The sequence below is a fragment of the Melanaphis sacchari genome, unplaced genomic scaffold (assembly GCF_002803265.2).
Source record: "Melanaphis sacchari strain LSU unplaced genomic scaffold, SCAv2.0 Contig174_pilon_pilon, whole genome shotgun sequence".
In the NCBI taxonomy this organism is placed as follows: Eukaryota; Metazoa; Arthropoda; class Insecta; order Hemiptera; family Aphididae; genus Melanaphis; species Melanaphis sacchari.
Genome location: NW_020270814.1, coordinates 192,195 through 198,914, shown reverse-complemented (window position 1 = coordinate 198,914; position 6,720 = coordinate 192,195).

Genomic DNA, 6,720 nt, shown 5'->3' with positions numbered 1-6,720 from the left:
AATAGAAAATGTATTTTTGTATAGCATTAAATTATGCGTCATTCAGTTGTGTATATCAGCATAATAAATAATGACTAGGATAATAGCAAATATGTTTTATATAAATAGTATAGATATAATAAAGTTCAATTAAAAGTAAAAATTACAATAAACATGGTACGCTTTTAAATTTTATGAATGTTATTTTATAAAATTCAACTACTTTTGATGATCAATGTTTGAGTTGACTCATAAAAAGTTATTTTTAAATAATATAGTTATTAGTAATTATATCATCTTGTATTTCAAAAGAATATTAAGAGAATATATTGCCTATTTTAAACTAAATAAAAACATCATATTTTAAGGATTTTAAGAAAATATAAATCTGACCTCTAGGCTCTAGTTATTACCTATTTCTTACTAACATAATAAAAAGTTTTGTACTAAAAATTATTAAACAAAATTACCTTCTAATTCACCATAAAAAAGAAACAATGAATTATAATTCCTGTCAAAAAAATCAGCTGTAAAAATAAATAAGTAATTTAATAAAAATCAAATTTAAAAAAAATACCTTATAAGTTATAAACATATAAAAAAAATACAAACCGTGTACGAACAAACGATAAACCGAAATTCGTGTAAAAGAAGACATATACCATAACAAATTTTAAAAACTTTTAGTTTATCATCATGCTTATAAATATTATGAAAGCTTTTGGATCAGCAAAAATAATAAAAACACTACATCCATTGAATAAGTTAGGTTGATACAATTTTTATAATACATTTTTAGTAGATACTTACATCCCATAAACCGTATATAGTAGCTATGGTTTTTTTAAACTTTTGAATTTTTTCATCTAAAACATAAACATTAAAAATAAATCTTTCTTGATAAATCATTTAAAAATTTTTGGACAATAGTATACATTTGGTTTCACAAATAGGTAACCTAATCCTACTTAACCTATAAACTATATGACCATATTATATAATAATTTTAGTTTCCATGACAATATTGGTATATTAATGTAATAATAATAGTATAGAGATGTGTCAAATTAATTCCACGCCTTGCAAGGATTGAAACCCTTTCGACTATTCTAAATTAAAAGTTTTATCAAAATACTATAGTCTACTCGTATAATTAACCAATCTTAATAATATATTTAATATTAATGATGAAAAAAATAATTGAATATGATAATTATAAGATACAATAAGTACAATTCACCTGGTACTGAGGTTGAATTGATGATTTCGGCTTGTGCGTTTAGTAGTTGTAGATAATTACAATATTCAATTGCGCCACCTGTAAAATATTTTTATAGCTGTTTCATTTATAATATTTACACAAAATATAAATATATAACTATAAATAATAACATGAATAAACTATTAACAATATTTATAAATTAAGTTATTAAAAAATAGTATCATAAATACACGAAATACAATTAATAAATATATCATATGTGTGTATTAATTTTTTTCATTTACTACTTAAATAATATCAATTTTTCATTACCTATATTTCATCGTTATGAGTTATGACAGTAAACTTCTTCGCAAAAATTACTCATTTAAAACATATTAAACGATCACCAAACAATATACGTTGACTATTTGTCATAGCATTAGATCAATCTTCCAAAAATAAAATCAAATATTGTAGCAAATTATTTTTTTATTTGTTATATTATAAGTCTAATTTGTTCTGTAGTGTAATCTATTAGTTATTATAACATTCAAAAATACGTCTGCTACCAAAAAATTGGCCAAAGCAAAAAATTTCCCTGGTAAGAATGAAAATCGTGAGATATTTCCATCCTATCAGTATCCTCCATTCTACTGCAATCGTTCCACAGTCGTCGACAGGCGCAAAATACCTTATGGTTTCTTCGAGTTTCAGATAAAGAAAAATATCACTTGTGAGATAGGCGCGAAGTAATTGAATATACAACTGCAGATAGACAACATAAAAGTTGACTCTACATCCGGATTAGAAGGACCTTAGATCCAGGGCAAACCCCCATCGTTATCCCGTCAGGTGGTGGTTACTGGTTATGCGTGAACATCGGCACTGTGGTCCATAACGCACAGATCGCAGATTGTCCATCAAATGTCTACGTAGTGCTCAATAAAACAACAGTGTAAAATATTCCCAATGACAAAGCAATACTTAACCTTCATAACAATCATAAAAACTTAAACTTAATAATAATCACCTATTATTATGTGAATAACATTCTTACCGACAAAATTTGGACCAACGAATCGTGGTAATGCATCTAATACTTCATCTAATGTGACATCACCTAATGTCAAGTATAAGCAAATAATAATATATGAATGTATGCTTGTAAAGGCCCTAGCCACGTTTAGGCAGAGATAAAGAAACATGGACATTGCCTGCCTTCCCTATAGAAACAATCAAAGCCCACCCTAGCATTTTCCTTGTAATATCAATAAAAATAATTAATCAAATTACTTTGTGAAACCTAATTATATTTTATAAAGTTATACTTAATTATTAAGTCATGTGTTAAACTATTTTTACTTGATATGTAAAATTAAATTAAAAATGGTCAAATATTTTTTCTACTATTACTATTTTCCCAATAAATCTATTTGCTCCCGTCCCAGAACAATGGTTTTAGCTATACAGATTATCATATATTAATGTTTTTTCATTTTGATATTTAACAAATCAAAGATTTCGTATTTAGAAAATTAGTTAAGTAAAGGTGAAATTATGTAGTTATATATGTCTAGTCAAGTAGCAAATAACTTTGTAACTCGTATAAGTTATTCATATGTGTGGGCATGAGTACTGTAAACTATAGTGATTAAAATATATAGGACATAGATAGCATGTAATGCTGCATGCTGCTATTTAAATATAATGTTATTTGTGTAATTAAAATAATTTAGATCGGTAAAAAAAATTAAAATTACATCGCTTGAAGTAATTCATATAGTGTTGAATTGAAATTTATTTTCAAAAGGTCGATGCAAAGTCTTAATAATCGGTTTGTATGGTAATTCAAGTCATTGTAATAGTATACATATGATATATGTTATGGCGATTTATTTTTTAAATTTACACAAAATAAGTATGAAGTATACACTATAATGGCACATATATCACATATATATTGTATGGATAATTACGCAGTCCACGTACAGTGGGATGAAATATTGTACTCCGTGAAACAATATTATTTTACTGTTGAATAAAACGCATGGAAATTGCAAATCGAGTCTACAATACAACACATGAGGCTTAATACTTACATTCAACATTATCTGAAAAAAAAATATTATTTACATTAATTAATATTTTTAAGTTTTAATTCTAATTATTATGAATGATGGTATTGTTGATTGTTGATATAGATTGTAAAAAAACTTTTCAAATTAATTTTAATCAAAAATTAATTCTTTAAGTTTTATTTTTATGGTTAATAAAATTCTAAATGATATATGAACCAAATAAATTAGAAAATAAAACCAATAGGTACACCGAAATCTCTTTAATAAATATGATGTACCTAATGGATATTTATGGGAAATGTAAATATATCCATTATACATAAGTGCATAATATTACTGGATGAGTGAAATGTAGTAGTACATATGTAAATATAATATATATTTTAAATTTTAATACATCAAGTTTTAAAACATCTGTTACAGACTTTAATGCACTCGAGTGTATCTGAATAGGCGTATAAAGCTCAAAACTAATAATTTTAGTAAAAATTCCATCAAGAAACCTATTAGTAATAATCCATTAATAATTATATATGTTTAAATATATTTTGTAAATTTTTAATTAATAAAAAAAATATAAAAAATATAATATGTTTATTGATAGTATTAAGTGTTTCATTAAATATACTTTTAATTTAAATTTAAAAAACTATCAACAAACTAATAAAATTGTATTTGAAATAAAAAATGTAATTACACAAAATTCAGAAATATCCTTTAAAAAATTTCTCGAAAACTGAATTTTTGAAATTTAACATCTCTACTCAAAATATATCTTTTATATTAAACATTCTATAAGTAAAAATATTTACTTGAATAGTACACCATGATAAATAATATAAGACATGGACATTTTTTAACATTCATCTTTACTTTAAGTAAAATATTTATAAACGTCACAAACAACATTAACTTTTACAGATAATAAGTATGATATTATTATATTCACTATCAAAATATTAATGATTAAAATACTTGAAGTTGTTACGAAAACCTACTAAATTGCACAATGTAAAAAAGTTAAATTTATAATCAGTATTTATAGATAGTATTAACCTATAATAGTAGGTACACATATAGTTTTGATTTATGTCATACATAAGTCATAAGTACATCGTACATAATGTTTAAGCTTTTAATAAATATTAAATATTAATTGAATATCGTATAAAAATGAGTTATTGATACATAATACATGTAGGTGTCGTAAGTAAAAATATATACGTTATACATAGGCAAATATATAAATTATAGATTTCACGGTTTAATAAATCTTAAATAGTAAGTATATTATTATTATTAACGTAGAATATGAATGTTTATTGTGTAACAGTAAATATTATCGAAAATGTTCTACTTTTCAAAGCAGAAACATTAAATCATTTAAGGACATATTTTATTTAACTACACTGTTTCTCAAAAACTAGCTGAATTGGGGCGAAAAATCAAAAATTGTATTCGTATTTCATTGCATAGTTACTACATAGCAGTTTGATGTTTAATTATTGTCATTTTATTAGAAATTATTTTCTATTCAGAATTGTAATTGTTGCCATTTTAGTAACTCATCTAATGCAATACATTATACTTATACATGGCAGTCTAATAAGCGTAAAGCAAAACAAAAAATTGAACTCTGATAAAAATAAAAAGGACATATCATTAAACTCAAAATTATATTATATTACCTAGATACTTAAAAACAAATATAAAAATATAAATAATTGCAGTAATTTAAAAAAATAATAACAATAAATACTAACTAAATAGATACTTAAAACCATATAACTTACATATTTTTTTTTACTTTTTTTTAAATAATAATTAATAGTTTTGCAAATTGTATAAAACTGAATATAAACATTTTGTTTTTAAAATGATATTAAAAATAAGACCAAACAATTCTTTTAAACATATAACTATGTATAACTTGTTTTCAAGTTAGGTACTTAAAAGACAGAGTACAAATGATATGCTAATTAACGATCAACAAGGAAATAAACTAAAAATTAATTGTGGTGTTTCCCGAGGAAAAAGTGATTCGTAAATAGATGTTTCGATAATTACGAATGCAGACGACATTTATTTGTTATTTTCGAATACATCATGCGAAGCTGTATACTACTAGACGAAACCAAATTATTCGAAAATTAAACATCAAAAACATAACATTAGATTTTGATAATGACATCTTTTTCTATTTAGAACTGTCAATTTTCATCTAATTAAATCATAATTGCTAATGATTTATTTAACTCAACAATGTTAATATAAGAAGAGTAACTTTATTTAGGTCTAATTTATTATCAAAACTTAAAGTTTAATCTACGTAATATATAAATAATATGGCTATAAAAAATAACTGTTTCATAAATTATGCATAATATTGTGTATTTTTCGTTTTATCAAGCTACTCATCAGTATAGTAAAATAGTTTGGTTTTTTTTTTTTTTTTTGTGGGAAAGACTCTTATTAAAATGCTATTAAACTATTGAATATGCAGCAAAATAACACAACCTACCCCTGGTATCCTTCCAAGATTTTAGAAGTAGAAACTTCTACCTATTTGTAAACATACAAAATCAATTTAATATTTATGATATTCAATCGATGTCAAATATTATTTGTACAACATAGATATATGTTATTTATTTGTTAAAGTATAACTTATGTGATAATGTCAACATAAATTAATTTTAAGGCGATAAATAATTTATAGATACTCAACATATTGTTTTACCACTATAAATTTAAAAAATGAAAAAAACCGACAGATAAATTAATATTCACTTGATTCAATTTTACAACAATCATAAATCAAATATCAAACTAAAAAAAGTTAGTAGCATTATTATTTATATATTTGTAAATAAAATCCCATAACGTTTTATTATAACATAAATTATTATTTAATGGTTGAAGATCCGATCCCGACTAATTTCAACCAAAACAGACTAATATACTAATTATTGTATTGACTATTCAAGAAAACAAATAAATGAATTTGACTTAAAATTTATTTGAAAGCGACTTATCCACTTGAAGATTCTAAGAGGAGCGATAAATATATATTAATTTTACAATGATGTATTTTTTTTTCTGTCTGTCATCACCTTTTAGTGCGGTAAAAAAACCTTCAATTTTCAACATTGCCTTTTTTTTACGTAACTCTTGAAATTTTTACCAAATACATATATTATATATTTCATATTTTCATATTTTATAACATTATTTTATTTATGCATATAGTATCAACTTTTAATAAACAATCAATAATTATGTGGGACGAAAAGAGATATTGAATTTACAATAGATTTTACACAATAATATAATTAAAATGTGAATATATTTTATGCATTTTTTTCTTTTTTGGTTTAATTATTAAATCAAAATCTACTGTTGATACATACTGATTACTTTCGTATACCTAATTAACAATCTTTAAATTGTTATAAGTTA